The 17,141-nt window shown below is 37.4% G+C and overlaps 1 pseudogene; it reads left to right on the top strand.

Annotated features, from left to right (window-relative positions):
- The first annotated feature begins 14,986 nt into the window (after positions 1–14,986).
- On the top strand, positions 14,987–15,816 carry LOC109698246 (proteasome activator complex subunit 3 pseudogene; annotated as a pseudogene).
- The last annotated feature ends 1,325 nt before the right edge of the window (positions 15,817–17,141 follow it).

Below are 17,141 nucleotides of genomic sequence, written 5' to 3'. Positions count from 1 at the left end.
GAGTCACCTTGTGGCTTGTCTTCATTATGTGATGTAAATAGAACCACTGGCTATTATTAGTTACTGTAATCCTGAGTCATTGCTGGATATTTTCTTTTTCCTCTGTATATAATTTATATACCTGTATAAGTATTGGTTTGTTTTATACTTGTAATGCAAGTAGTGTTGAAGTTTTTTCTCTTTTTTTTCTTTTTTAAACCTTGACTTTACCCATGACAAGACTATGTCAAGTCATTTCTAATTCCCCACTGATTGTTAGGAATAAGATGATCATGTAGTAAAGTGCCCAACAATGGAGAATATGACAGTCCAGTCATGTAGACTGATTGTGTTTGTGTTTGTGTGTGTAGGAGAGGGTAAGGTGGGATGGTGATGTGACCTTTCTGAGACTTTATTGTTCCACTAGAAGGGACAAGAATTAACACATTATTCCTGCTCTCTCTCTACCCCTCAGAGGAGGAGGCATGCTTTTGCTTATTACTGAGTTTGGGATGGGACTTGGGCATACATACCTCACCTTCTTCCTCCTTTCCTTTGTTTTTAGGATTTGCCTACCTGCAAACAGCACTCTTCATTCTGTCCTCCATGCCATCAGCTGGAACAGAGCAGACTCTGCTCATGCATTCAGGGGTGGGGTGGGATGGGGCTGGAGTTTGGAGTTAAGAATATTCTGAATGCCACACATCTAGGCTACATCCATCATAAGGGAGATATTTTCATCTCTAATCTGCTATACTTTCTTCCTATTTCAGTTGTTGTAGAAAATGGGAGAGAGAGAAATAAAATTTATTCACTTCCTCATATACCCAAGAAAACAGGCTCAATTGTACTCATTACAAATTTGGAAGACATTACTTAGTCTCTGGCTTTCGAGAAGCCCCGAGTAAAGTCTGTTTAGTGTGGACTACATTTAGGGAAGCTTATAAGTTGAAAATTTGATTTTAGGTGTAGGTTTTTAATTTAGATTTTAGTGTACATTGTTTTTATTTCTTTCCATGATAAACATAAGAAAAATTACACTTAACTTTTTAAAAGAATCTATAAGTAGTTACCTGAAATCACGAGGTATGGATGCTTCCATCTGCTTCTTAAAATTCTCTATGCTCTTGTTTCTTTATCTTTGATACAGGAATGATAGTATTTCACAAAGTTATTGGGGGGATTAAACTAAATGAGCAAATGAGAATATCAGATATGAGTATATGAGAGATAGGTCAGTACCTAGCCTACCACAGGCATTTGATAAATACTTAATAATGCCTACTGCCTCAGTGAACTTAATGACCTAGAATTTTTCTGTCCAAGATAGAGCAATTGTAAAGGTGTGAAAATGAAATCAGTCTGCTACTGGTGACGTTATCTTTTTTTACTTGCATCTAGCTTCTATATTTCTCTTTTCATTTCAATTCAACCAATGACTTTTTTAATCCCACAAGATCTATTTCTTTGTGTTTCCATGTGATAGGGTTTCCTTTTAAAAGTGTTAATAGTGCTTTAAGAAAGAAGGAAAGCTAGAAGTCAACTGACAGATTGGTTTTTTTTTGGTGGCATCCCTGCTGTCCTGTGACAACAACTGATCCAGTTCAAAGAGGAATGAGTAGCAGTTGGAAGATGGCTCATACTGCCAGACTAGCCTAAACTGAGTTTCAGAAGCAAAAGGAGAGGAGTAAAAATGCTTGAAGACCATCTCAGAATTTTCTTTCCTACTTATCCTGAAGATAAAACAAGCTTTCACTAAATTTTCTTAGTTTTGTTGACATTCCTATGGAATTGCCAAAATTTCTAAGTGTGCATGAGCTATGGATTTTGGGGTTAGAAGGTGAAATTGGGAGTTGGTTCTCTGACTCTTCATGTCTCTGACTTCACAATAGTTGATTTTGTTGGTTCTTCCTGCTCTGGAATAAGGAAGGCCACCCTGATCCAATATGGCAACTAGGGTGCAGACAAGAAAGCCTGAGCTCTGTGACTCCAAAACCTTGCTGAGACACTGGAGCCACACTTGGTGGAAATAAAGCACCAAGGAGAATCAAAACTTCGACACCCTGAACCCCTAACCCATAGAAAGTTTCTCCACATCACATTACACTGAGAAAACAGGTGGGCTACCACCACCACCACCACATCCGGCTCCAAACCTGCCTGGGAGACATTTGGCAGACCAAACAGGTGAGCACCAAGTATGACGCGGTGTTCCCTCAGCCACCACCGGATAAACCAGTATAGCCCCCTGGGCAGACTGACCCCCCACCACACACACACACACACGCACACACACGCACACACACACATGCGCACACACACGCACACACTGAACAATAAACAATGAGCTGAAAACTAGCACACAGCAGAGGGTGTGGGAATGCTGAAAGTGCACGGGAGAAAGGGGGAGGGGCAAGGACCTAATGTCCTCAGGAACTATCAGTAAACAAACAGCTGGAAAGGCAGGAAGGCCTATAGTGGACAGATGATAAGCCACTGCCTAAAGCAGGGAAAGTAGCAGACCACAAAACTCATCTCCTGAGCCAGTGAGCAACACCCAAAGTCAAACGGCTCTGCAAAATTGAAAAACAAACAGCAAACCATCACAACATGCTGACAGTAGGGGGGCAGCTGATAGATCACTGACCTTGCCCCAGATAAAAGGTGCAAGGCAAAGAAACAAGCCCCCAGTAAACAGCACAGCAAAAAGCCACCTCCAAACCAGCTGGTGGACTATAGGGATGATCTCCTGAACCTGAGGACAGCATGCAAACTTAAAGTGCCACGCCTCACTGAGGGAGGAGCTGACCAAGCAGCTGCTGCTGAAAGACAGAAGAAAAAACACTACCCACAAGCCAACCACCTGGTGAGACTATGACAGAGCTTCTGCTCAAATACCAACACCAGGACTGGATGCTGGAGGAGTAACACCAGAACTTAATCTGAGACTGAAATTCTATTGTTCCTGAACCTGGAATTTTTGTTTGTTTCTTTGTTTGTTTGTTTTGTTTCTTGTTTGTTTGTCCATTTCTCCCCATTGATTTCCTTGGGTTTTGTTGTTGTTGTTGTTAGTTTTATTATTGTGGGTTTCCTATTTTTACTTTTACTCCTATTATCTTTTTTTTCTTTTCTCTTTCTATACTATCAGCTTAACCATCATCATCTTCTCATCCCTACTCTCACCTCCTTCACTCTCCATCCTTCTGTGCTAAAACCCAGTGCCCCCATCCAACAACTCGTTCTGCCCCCTCTCACCCAGTCTCTTCCCCCAGATCTCATCTTCCCCTCTCATTCTCCCCTAACCTGTCACAGATTACACCTCCTTCCTTCACACTCATCACCCACTGCACAACCTACTATACCAAATTTACACAACCCAATACTCCTGCAATCCCTAACACAAACACCCTGTTCTTCAACAACAGAAATATACCCAAACACACACAAGGACCACAAAAACAGCAGCCCCCACACTGCTTTCCTCATTACCCACCCCACTTTCCAGCTCCACCTTAAGTGGCATCCTATCTAACTCCCCAAATTTCTATATCTAGCATTACAAATGTTAACCCTCCAACTCCCTCTGCTTATAGATATTACCACTGGGGGATTGTCTATATAACACATAAACTACTGGTCAGATATTAAACCTGTGAATTAGTTAATACTAAATTACACCCAGACCAGGGACAGAAATAGCACACACACACTTAGCTAAAAACCCAAGACAGCCACAAAACAAAAATTAAATCAAGGGAAAGAAAATAGGTAACTGAAACCACCAACTAGCCTATCAAGAACATTGTTGCCCAGTACCAAGTGGAGTGATGGGAAGAGAAAAAAGGATGGAAACCATTCTCCTCCCCAAAATAATTTAATACAGGATTCAGAGGGAAATGAAGAAAATGGATACCCACTTCTGTACTTCAACAAAACAAAGATAAATGACACCAAAGAATGCAATGATGCCCACAAGAACAACCTCAAAGAAGAAATCCTGCAAGTAACCACTGAGAATTTCATAGAGATGATACTAGAAATGGTTAACTAAAATCTACACGAGGCACTCAAGAAATTTCAAGACACCCAAAATAAAGACTACAAGAAGACACAGAAACAAATAAATGAACTCATAAGACCCTTAAATAAACACTAAAGTGAAACACAGAACATTATAAATAGAGAGATAAATGAATTATAGATGAAAATAGACAATATTAAAGAAGAAGTGATCCATGATATGGAAAACCTCAGAAAAAAAGAGTGAAACAGAAACACAAAACACAGTGGAAGTCCACTCTAGCAGCTAGAACAAGCAGAAGACAGAATCTCAGAACTTGAAGATTCTGTCTTCTGGAAATGGAAATTAAAGGAAAAACCAAGGAGCTATTAGTCAAACAACTCAAGACCTATGAAAGGAATATGCAAGAACTCATTGACTCCATCAAAAGACCAAATCTGAGAATCAAGAGCATTGAAGAAGAAGAGGTCCAAGCAAAAGTGATTCGTAATATATTCAAGAAAATAAAAACAGAAAATTTCCCAAATCTAGAGAAAGCTGTGCCCATTCAGGTAGAGAAAGCCTCCAAGACACCTAACAGACCTGACTAGAACTTCCCCACCACATATTATCATTAAAACAAGAAGCACAGAGAATAGAGAAAGAATATTTAAGGCTGGAAGAGAGAAAAAATAAATAACATACAAAGGTAAACCTATAAAAATCGTAGCATATTTCTCAATGAAAACCTTAAAAGCAAGGTTACTCTACCAAGTAAAACTATCATTCAAAATAGATGGAGCAATAAAAGTCTTCCATGATAAGCAGGAACTAAAACAATGTATGACCACCAAGCCACCACTACAAAAGATTCTTCAAGGAATTCTGCACACAGAAAATGAAAGCAAAGAAAACCATGAGAGGACAGGCAACACCAAACCACAGGAGAAGAAAAGACAAAGAATCAGAGAGTAACACTGATTCATCTGCACGCAATCAAACTTTTAAACAACAAAAACAACTAAATGACAGGAATCACCACATACCTATCAATATTAATACTGAAAATAATGGACTTAACTCCCCCATCAAAAGACACTGTTTGGCAATCTGGATTAAAAAGGAAGATCCAACAATCTGTTGTTTACAGGAGACCTATCTCATTGATGGAAACAAGTACTGGCTTAGGGTGAAAGGCTGAAAGAAGATTTACCAAGCTAATGGCCCCCTAAAATGAGCAGGAGTAGCAATACTTATCTCAGACAAAGTACACTTCAAACTTACATTGATCATACAAGCTAAAGAAGGACACTCCATAGTAATGAAAGGAAAAATACACCAAAAGGAAATAACAATTATCAACCTATATGCACCCAATGTCAGTGCATCCAATTTCATCAAACATACTCGGGAGGACCTACAAGCACATATAGACTCTGACACAGTGGTAGTGAGAGGCTTTAATACCCGTTATCACCAATAGATAGGCATCCAAACAAAAAAATCTATAAAGAAATTCTAGAACTAAGTCACACCATAGATCAAATGGACCTAGCTAATGTATACAGAATTATTTCATCCAAATCCTGCACAATATACATTCTTCTCAGCAGCCCATGGAACCTTCTCCAAAATTGAACTTGTCTTAAGGCACAAAGCAAGCCCTAGCAAATATAAGAAAATAGAAATAATCCCATGCATTCTATCAGATCACAATGCACTAAAACTAGAACTCAACAAAAACAACAGCAGAAAGTATGCAAACAATTGGAAGCTGAGCAACAGCAAAAAGAGCAATGCTGGAGGTATCACAATACCTGACTTCCAACTATATTACAAAGCAATAGCAAAAAAACAAAAACAAAACAAAACAAAAAAAACCCCACCATTGTACTGGCACAAAAACTGATAGGAAGACCAGTGGAGCAGAATAGAGGACCCAGATATGAATCCACACAGCTATGCCCATGTTATTTTTGATAAAGGTGCCAAAAACATATGATGGAGAAAAGACAGCCTCTTCAACAAATGTTGCTGGGAAAAGTGGTTATCTGCCTGCAGAAAACTGAAACTAGATCCATGTTTATCTCCCTGTACTAGTATCAACTCAAAATAGATCAAGGACCTTAATATCAGACCTGAAACTCTGAAGTTAGGACAGGAAAGGGCAGGGAATACTCTGGAAGCAATAGGTATAGGCAAGGACTTCCTCAATAGAACCCCAGCAGCTCAGCAACTAAGAGAAAGAATGGACAAATGGGACTACATAAAACTGAAAATCTTCTGCACAATAAAAGAAATGGTCTCTAAACTGAGTGGAAGAAAATATTTGCCAGCGATACATCAGACAAAGGACTGATAACCAGAATAAACAGGGAGCTCAAAAAACTAAATTCCCCCCCAAATCAATGAACCAATAAAGAAATGAGCAACTGAACTAAGCAGAACTTTCTCCAAAGAAGAAATTCAAATGTCCAAAAAACACATGAAAAAATGCTCACCTTCTCTGGCCCTAAAGGGAATGCAAATCAAAGCCACACTAAGATTCCACACACCCCCGTTAGAATAGCCACCATCAAAAACACCACCACCAACAAATGTTGGTGAGGATGTGGAGAAAAAGGGATCCTCACACACTTCTATTCGGAATGCAAGCTAGTGCAACCACTCTGGAAAACAATATGGAGTCTTCTTAAAAATCTAAACATAGATCTGCCATATGATCCAGCAATCCCACTCCTAGAGATATACCCAAAGGAATGCGACTCAGGCTACTCCAGAGGCACCTGCACACCCATGTTTATTGCAGCACTATTCACAATAGCCAAGTTATGGAAACAGCCAAGATGCCCTACTCCAGATCAATGGATTAAGAAAATGTGTTATTTATACACAATGGAATAGTACTCAGCCATGAAGAAGAATGAAATGCTATCATTTGCAAGTAAATGGATGGATCTGGAGAACATCATCTTAAGTGAAGTTAGCCAGGTTCAGAAGGCCAAAAAATTGTATGTTCTCCCTCATACACGGACTTTAGATCTAAAACAAATGCAGTAATATTAGACTTGGGTCACACGCTAAGGGGAGAACACATGCATGAGGAATAGGGAAAGATTGAAAACCCAAAACTTGAAAGTGTTTGATGTCCCCACTGCAGAGGAGCTAATACAGTAACCTTAAAATGACAGAGGTCGCTATGTGAAGGTGACTGGGAAGTAGTGAAAAGTTCTGGTAGAGATGAATCAATTTGGGTTGTAATACACTTGTGCATGGAAGCAATGCTAGGAATCTTTCTGTATAGCTATCCTTATCTCAACTAGCAAAAAAACTATGTCTTTCTTATTATTTCTTATGTCTACTCTTCAACAAAATTGGAGAAAAAAGGCAGAATAGGCTCTACCTGGAAGTGAGAGAGGTGGGGGAGAGAAGCAGGTGGTGGGGGAGCAAGGGGGAGAAATGGCCCAAACAATGTATGCACATATGTATAACTGAATAACAGTCTCAACTCCTTCCATACATTCTCTCTCTCTCTGTTTCCTTTTGTATTATTTATGTCAATAAGAGGTCAAAATCTCTCTCTTTCTCCTCTGTTTGTTTTCTTTTGTGTTAGTGACAAAGTGAGAGTGACAAAGTCCCTGTCTAACAGCCTTAGGAGGTCTTGTCCAAAGCAAGTATGACAGTCTGGAGTCTGTCATGGTGAGGTAGTAGGATGAGCCCTGGGCTAGCTCACCAGAAGAACATTTTGATTCTGCTCTGTCATTAACTCTGGATGGGAGTAACACCTGTGAAAGATAGAGGGTAGAGGAATTTTATTGAGCACAGAAGCCTACAGATCTGACAAAGACTCAGCCAACACAATAGATTTCTCTGGAGCAAAGATGATCCATGAAATGAATCACCTCCTGAGCAGACATGGTCTCCTCACCTCCTGGGGTTCATGATGATCTTCAGAATTATGAGAGACCTTGACTCAATTATATCTCATTTCCACTCCAATTTCAATATTAGAAAATACGTATATTACTAGTTGGTAGATTGACTTAATTAATTTTTAGGTTTCTTAATGTTTAAAAGCTCACCATTGTATTAAGTGCTAAAATTCTATTATGCACCATGTTCATAGTGTAAACTCACTTTTACTTTTACATATTTATTAAGTTTGAAGGTTTTCTAAGAAAACACTGGAGTGTTATCCAACATAAGGCTATTAACAATTTAAATTAAATATTCCCTACTTAATTGTGTATTCTCACATTGGGCAAAATCATTTGGGAGTTGGGAGCTCTTCATTTATTAATGTTTGCTTAAGTTCTTGGAGATGTACAAGTAATCTGAATCCAGTAAAACCCTAAACTCATCTAATAGTGTATTTCATCGAGTCTAAGATGTACATTTTCCATATTTTAATATCTTTGTTATTCAAATTTGTATTATTACAAATACAGGCATCTTTGCATTGTGCAGAAATTTATGAAGCTTTTCTTAATATTTAAAATAACAGCATGCTTGCAGTGAATTATATCTTAGATTTGAAATACACGCTTATTAATTTACTATAAATACCTAAGCTTAAGACTTGTTTTCTACTCTGACACATATGCATTATCCATGTTATTCCTTAATCTTTAGTGAGCATTTCGTGAACCTACTATATTCTAACATAATCACTTTTAGTACATGAAGCAATTTTATGTATGTTTTTATTGAGTGAAAGTTTCAATTTGGTTCTAAACTGGAATTTAACATATCTAGGCATGTTGGAAGAACTCAACATGGGTGTGCATATGACATGTTAATGTATATAAACCAATTCACAGGAAAAGAAACTTTTGGTGTCTGCAGGAGGACACAGATATATCATTTGGATTCTGTGGGATGCAGCGCTGAGACAAAGTTGGGGATAGAAACAGAGTCACACCCGTGAAAGACAGAAGGCAGAGAAACTTCATCGGGCAGATAAAGTCTACTGATCTGACAATGTCTCCGTCAACACAATAGATGATTCATGATACAGAGTGCCCTACTGAACAGACATGGCAAAGCCCTGATACCCCACCCTGTGCAGGCCAATTGGGGACTACCTAGGAAGAATAACAGGTGTATTGGTTGTAGTGCTTCTTGTCTAAAGACATCTGTCCTAATCATGTAGTGAGAAATGTGTCAACAAATGGGAAAGGTCGAGATATTACACCACTTGCAAGCTAACATGTTATTCTGGCACAGTTTTGTGGATGTTAGTAGAACATCCCAGAGGAAGATACAAAATGAGCTAAAGGAAGCCTGAACATGCAAAGGCGTGTGTTTACATGGACATTAGCACTTTTACTGACTTCTCTCAGGGCTTGACAGTAGTGAGTTAGGCAATAGCCTGAAAATGATAAGATGGTTTGTGAAAACTTTGAAGATATCCTTTTAGAGCCTGTAAAGATAGTTTGGTAGGGATGCAGGTGGTGATTTTTCATGGGACTGGTTTTTGTCTCATAGAGTTGAGGAAAAACATTGAGATGAGACTACTGATGTTATCCTACCTAATATTTAAACACCAAAGTGTCTATTCAGTACTTCTCACAGATTCTCTGATGTATGAATTACTACATTCAGTAATTCTATCTTTTCCCCTTTAGCTTTCCTTCCTCCTGAATACTTAACTTAAAGAAAGGCTGAATAAGTAAATAATTTCATCTAGTTTAAAAAATTAAAATTAGTAAAAGAATGTCTTACCTTATAAAGCTCAGTTCAAAATTTATCTCTTCCTTTAAGCTGATTCATTCCAGATCACAGTAGTTCTTCCTCCTTTCTCTGACAACTAATTTTCTAGATCTGGTCATGACAAAAATGTGGTTTGTTTTGTTTCACATACATTGAATTCCATTGGGAGTGATTTTTTGGGAATTCTGAGTTTATGTCCCAATTCTTGTGCAAGGCATCCCTGAGCAGTGTGGCCTATGAATTTAAAATATGGATGTTGACACATGCAATGTATATTTAGTGGTTCTACCTGACTAGTTTTTTTCCACAAAAATAGCTTTTTCCCCCCTAGAAGCACTACAATCTTATGAAACCAGTGTTCCTTTTTATTTTAGTTTGTTGGATATGCTGTATCAAAATATCTTAGACTGAGTAGCTTATCAACAACAGAAATTTATTTCTTGTAGCTGAGAAGTTCAAAATTAAGGCACCAGGAGATCCAGTGTCAGGCTAGGGCCATTTCCTGGTTCACAGAACAGCACATACTCCTTGGGTCCTCTCATGCAGGGAGAGTCAAATGAGCTCAGTAGGGTCTATTTTATAAAGACACTGATCCATAAACAGAGCCCTCATGACCTAATCATCTCCCAAAAGACTCAGCTCCTAATACCATCATTTTGGGGATTATGATTTTAATGTATGAATTTGGGCTTGGGGCACACAGATTACACTATTTAAAACAATTTTGGAAACACTGCAAAGTATGAAGCTCCCTTGGAGAATCACAATGCACACTGCCATAATAAAAGCTATGAGAAATCATGCATTAAAGAAATTTTCTTGAATAAATATAATCTAATAATTTCACATTTTTTTAAACCACAGAACATCTTTTCTCTATAACATCCTAACAAGCTAGTCAACACATAGTGCCTTGTGTTGAGTTTTGTTTTATTGTCTTGTATAGACTCACTCTTGAATTACTAGCCTTTTATGTATTTGTTTTACACCTCTATGCAGCTAAACTATAAACTTGTTGAGGATAGGGACTGTGTCTTAAACTTCTATATCCATCACAGAATCTAAATCAATGCTGCGTACATAGTTGAAGTCCAATGTAATATTTTGAATGTTTTAACTAACCACAGTAAGAATGGTGTCTACAGATACTTCACAGATTTATCGGTGTATTCTCAGTGCACAGAATGTAATAAGAACTGCACCTACATTTATTACATGGAAAATTGTATGTTGCAATAGACAAGGTTACAAAGAAATTAAGTTGCCAAGAGGTTTCTGGGACAACTTTTAAATAAAGATAATTTATTCATGTTGCTGCAGAAGAAAACAAAGTAAGAATACCAAGAGCCCAAAACTAGGTGTTGCCTTCAGTTTATCTAAGATGAATTTTTATCTGGACCAAAAATACAGTGTGCTTGGATGCTTATGAAACAGTGTAGTGTATGGTGAAGTGTTTTTCCCTGAGTTAGACTAAGTTCAGGATTTAGCTCAGTCACTTGCTAGCTGTATGAGTTTAAGTCAATCTCTTAATCCCTTTTTATCTAGAAAATGGAATTTAAAAAGTGCCAACCTCATAGAGTTATTATGAACATTAAGTAAGATATTTAAAGAATTTGACACAGTATCTAGCTCATATACTAAGCAGAAATCAACACATGTAATTTACTATTTTTGCTAGGGTGAATATTAGCAAAAAAACCACAGAACAGTCTTTATGCTTTCATATAGCAATTTGGTATATCTTTTTACCTTGATGTTTGCAGATGTCTCTTCTTTCTTGGTTTTTATACACTTGATATATGTCGTGTCTTGCATGGCAGTATGATCCCTCAGCCTTGTGCAGTCAATTAAAATTGTGTTGTTATGCATGTCTTTACTTGAGGGCAAAAACTATGTCCTGTACTTTTTTGGATTTGCTGAGCCAGCACAGTATTTCTAGTAGTTAAATGTTCAATAAAATCTTATTAAATGTTACCTTTAGATATTATTTTTAAATTAAAAGCATATTAAATATTAAAAATAAGAAAATAGCTTACAAATGTGATTATGAATTGAGAGGCAATTGGTCCTTTTTGGTACAACTGGGTATATTAGCTGGTAAGATATCTGAATTGTTGCTTTGTCTATTTTCTTATAACAGATGTATAACTTTCTTAAAGCTTCCATTATTTTAGATATTAACTATTTCAGTAAATATTTCTTTAATTGCTTGCTTTTTTTTTTTTAGATGGGAGTCTCGCTATGGCATCCAAGCTGGCCTTGAACTGAAGAGCCTCTGGTCTCAACCTTCTGAGTAGCTGGGATCAGATGAACCACCACACCTAGCTTAATTAATTTTTAAAACTACCATTCTCTCTCTCTCTCCCTTCCTGACTCTTCCTTCCTCCCTCCCTCTCCCCACTCTTCTCTCTCTTCCTTTTCTAAAATTTCATATTTATTTCCTCCAGCAGTATCAAGAATTCTTTTTCCCTTAATACTGTCATGTTTAGAGTTAAGTTTTTTAAGACAATTCCTCATCTGTGTGACTAAAAATATCACAGAGATTGTGACAAGGTTTCTTAAACATCCCATTTGTTTTAATTATTTCTGTTGGCTCTTTAGGCTTTCCCCAGTATAGACAAAGCTTAGGTTGAGTATAAGCTTATATTTTTTTCATGTTTCCTCATAAGCCTCCAGACTTATTTTAGAACTTGGCTAGAGGACTGCCCTCTAGAACACTATTATTTTTCGTGGACAAAAACAACATACAGCAAGGGAGAAATAACTTGATAAACCTCCCAAATCCTGGATGTTTTAGGAACTTGTGATATTGTCAAGTCTCATAATCTTCTGAGGAAGTACTAACATCATTTTACTAAGGAAATGGAAGACTAAGAAAGCTAAAGAACTCATCCATTTAGGTTGTTAGTACTTTGGACTTTGACTTAAGCTTAAAGTCAGTCCTGATGGGAGTTTGTAGGCTTTTTTTTTTTCCCTTGGCAGTACTGGGGCTTGAATTCAGGGTTTCACGCTTGTGAAGCAGGAGTTCTACCACTTGAGCCATTCTTCCACCCATTTTTTGCTCTGGTCATTTGTGTGATAGGATTTTACTTTTTGTCCAGGCTGGCCTGGACCACAAACCTATTTATGCTTCCTGTAGTAGCTAGGATGACAGGCATGTAGCACCACACCCAGTGTTTTTTTGTGTTGAGATAGGTCTCATGAACTTTTTTCCCAGGCTGTCCTAGAACCTCAATCCTCTGATTTCAGCCTCCTGCATAACTAGGATTACAGGTACACACTGCCATGCCCTTGAGATGGGGTCTCACAAACATTTTTGCTTGTGCTGGCCTTGAACTGTGATCCTCCCTATTTCTGCCTACTTCAGCTAGGATCACAAGCGTGAGCCACTGGCTCCTAGAGTTTATAGTTGTATCCTCTCTTCTACACCATCTTTTACCCATAACTTTTGACATAGTAATACTACTTTAGTTGCTAAAATCTGAATGAGTACTCAGAAGGAAGCCATTTGGAACTGTGTAGCCAGCATATTGGAATACCTCCTACTTTTCTTCATACATAGTCCACTCTCTGGATGTCTTAATTTGAAAAGAAAATGTTTCATTGCAACTTTAAAAAGTCATAATTCATTCCATAGACTTTGGACTACTAGCTTTCTGACTTTCACATTCACTCAACACCTACTGAAAACTCCCATTCATGTTGAGTCAGCTGGTAAGGTGTATAGGCAGTTCTAAAGCTTATGAATAGAAGCTTTGAGATGACTATCATTATGCAAATCTTTTTAAAGTCAGGATTTAAGGTTTAAATATATGTCTGCTGTGATTGCCTACTGATCCCCACACGTGAGAACCTAATGACATGCCACCGACTCATTTGAGGATTATTGGTAATCAATAAAGCAACTGGAACATAATGAAAAAGCAGAAGGATTTATCTCATAAAGTATTTTAAAAACATGCATTTGTCATTACTAAATGTGTCTGCTTTTGTTCATTAATAGTTTTTTCCATAAGCAGTCTGAGCCTAAACTTAACTTCGGTATGTTAAACATTCCAAGAATGTTCTCTTTTTCAAAAGCTCACAAAAGGATATCTTGGAAACAAGAAGGCAGGGACTTCCACTGCTGGATTTTCTAACGTAAGAGTCTGCAAAAATCCTGTAATAAGGAATTTTTCTTTTATCACTGGACTCAGGAAGAAAGGAAAATCTCCAGAAGTCCAATACACAAAAAAGAAAACATGAAATAGAATCTGTGAAATAAAACCAGAGCAATGAGGAAGAAGCTCTGAGAAAAGGCAGGAGCTACCCTGACAGTAAAGCTAAAGCCAGAGCCAAGATAATGACACCAAGTCTTAGGCATGCAACAAGGTTGGGATAATGATCTCAAGACTCTCACATGAAGCTGGTGGAACTTGGAATGTGCTAGAGTGGGCTAAAGTAATCTCAATCAGTAGTCCTTCTTGAGTCTTAGAAGAAACAAATTTAATTCTTCTCTACATCCTATTGTATTCAGTTTAGGTCCTGTTTTTTCCCCCAAAATACTGGAGATGTGGACTTCTCATGAAAGGTGAGAGTAGTATAATCCTCATGCTTTGAGTTGTGACCCTGAATAGGTTCAGAGGTTATATTGAAACAACCGTAAGAAAGGGACTAAGGCAGAAAGAAGAAAAGCAGAGGAGATGAGCCAATTCAGGTTATAATGCATATATACATGGAAATATCACAAGGAAACCCCCTGTGTAGCGATCTTAAACAAACAAAGATGTCATTATTTTTTCTTTTTCAAAATCGGAGAACAGGATGGCAGAACAGATCCTGCTGATGGGGATGGTATCAGTGTCGGGGGAGGAGGAGATGGGGAAAGGGTGTGTGAGACACATCTAATATTTTATATAATTAGATTTCTGGAGTAAAATGTAGAAAAAAACATGGCAGAAGAATAATTAAATGAAATTGACATAACTTTTCAAAAAAGAATCAAAGACATTAAACCATAGATTCAAAGTGCTTTATGAAACAAGCAGGTAAATAAAAGCAAAATCACACATAGGTACATCATGGCAAAGCTGCCAAGCAACAAAGATGATTGAGAATTTCTTAAAAGCAGCCAGAAAAAAAAAATCTTTGTAACTCCGAAGGAGCCAAAACAAGATTAATCATGATAACTTATGATATGTAGTTAAAGCCATATTGAAAGAAAATTTTCATTTTAAATACATATATTAGTAAAGAAGAAAGATTAAAGTAAAAAAACTGTGTCTCAAAAGTTAGAAAAGTAACAGTAAATAAGTCATGAAGAGAGTAGAGAAAGAACAGAAGGGAGGAAAGCCAGGCAGTAGGAAAGCCAGTGGAAGAAGGCCAGTCCTAGGGAGCAGAGATTTGCTAAGTCCCTCTGACTCCTCTCCAGTGTACACACTTCTGCTAGTCTCCAGCAGAGGTGACAAACCAGGCTTATCCATAGACTCCTTGTGGAGGCTAGGTCAGAAAGTGAAACTCAAGGTTGATTCTTTCAGGGACAGGACCACAAATGAGACAGAAAACTTGGTTGTAATTTTCCTCAAAGAAGTTGGAAGTTGTTAGCTTAATATCCACTAACTTACTCAGACCCACTTTGACATAAATCTCCCATTCCCTAACCGCATTCTTCTCACCAATAGCTGTGATGGACTGGAAGTTCCCACTCATAAGTGAAGGTTAGAGTAGTGTGAGAAACCGTCCAAGGAACCAAGGTGTTTGCGATGCCCAATGTGATGCTAAAAAGCAACCAGTAACTGGTGGACCTTGGTGAGAAAGCAAAATCTGAGATCCAGCTGCTGATGAAGAAATGTAACCTGTCCAAATGTGGGTATACCTCCTGATTCCCAAGATAGGAGATGGGACAATTTTGGGGCATCCATTCAAGAGGAGACAGTTGAAGAACTAAAATCTGTTTGGAGCACAGGTGTATTTTTCTTGGATTAGATTTTATGATATTACATTACGAGAGCCAAATTTGTTCCTAAAATAGCTAAATATCCCCATGTGGAAGACAATCAGCTACACAGTGACAAGAGATTAATGAGAAAGGATACATTGGGATCATCGTACGAGAGCTGAGGAATCCTTATGTCACTGCTATATAATTTCAATAGTAGCCAGGTGCCTGTGGGTAGTTGTAATTCTAGCTTCTTAGAAGGCAGAGTTCAGGAGCATTGTGGTTCAAAGCCAGCCCAGGCAAAAATGTTGTGCAAGACCCTATCTTGAAAAATCCTTCACAAAAATAGGGTTGGTGGAGAGGCTCAAAGTGAAGGCTCTGAGTTCAAGCCCCTGTACTGCAAAAAAAAAAAAAAAAAAAAAATTAAATGTCCCCCAGAAGCCCACGTGTAAAAGGTCTCCAAGGTGGTGCTGTTTGGAGGTAGTAGAACCTTTGAGAAGTAGGAGCTAATGGGAGGTTAGGCTATTGGAGGCATATCCCCCTTTCAATTCCTGGCTACCGTGATACTGGCCATGGTTGTGAAAGCTCAAAAAATTCAGTCAGGAAATTGAATGAAATAATACATGGAAAGTGTAAAATATTGGCTTAGTTTGAATTGTTCTAGAAATGTGAGATATTTATAATATTAAAAAGTCAACTGATAGCATAAAAGAAAAATAATATGGTCATTTCAATAGATTTAGAAAAGCATTTGATGAAATTTAATGATACTGATGGCAAAAACTCTTATCTAACTAATGTAATGAAACTTCCCTAATCCAATACAAGGAATTTTAAAACAAACAAAACAAACCAAACTACAGCAACATCAAATTCAATGGCAAATAGTAAAAGTTTTCACTCTAAGCTAGGGAATAATGTAAAAGTGCTAGCTATCATTACTTTGAGTCATCATTTTACAATAGAACCTAGCCAACAATAAATCAAGAAAAAAGAAAAAGATAATTGGAAAAGTAACATACACAACATAGTTTTGTACTTAGAAAAGCTGAATCACTGATAATTGTTAAAATCAATGTTTTTACCAAGTTTATGCATGCATTCCAATATGAAAACATATTTTTATACATCAACAGTAAGTTAGAAAATGAAATAAAGTAAGAGTATTTGCAGTAAACAACAACAAAGACCCAGGAATAAATCTGGAAAAAAATTTAAAGGCCTTAACAAATAGATAGATACACTGTATTAATGCATTGAAAATTAATCTTTTTTTAAAGATATCACTTCTCACTAATATGATCTATTAGATTCAGCACAATATTAATGAAAATTGTGTTTATATATAAATTGATAAGATGATTATAACCATTATATAACAACGAAGCAAGCCAAGAACCAATAGTCAACTTCCTTAGTGGAGAAGATATGAGAACTTACTCTGCCTGATATTAGGCTTATTATTATTATTATTATTATGAAGTTACAATAATTCTAATATGGTGCTGGCACAAGGATGGATATGGCAACCAA

The sequence above is a fragment of the Castor canadensis genome, chromosome 5 (genome assembly GCF_047511655.1).
Source record: "Castor canadensis chromosome 5, mCasCan1.hap1v2, whole genome shotgun sequence".
NCBI classification, from domain to species: domain Eukaryota; kingdom Metazoa; phylum Chordata; class Mammalia; order Rodentia; family Castoridae; genus Castor; species Castor canadensis.
Note: the sequence above shows the minus strand (reverse complement) of the source record. Positions and strands in the feature narration are given on the sequence as shown.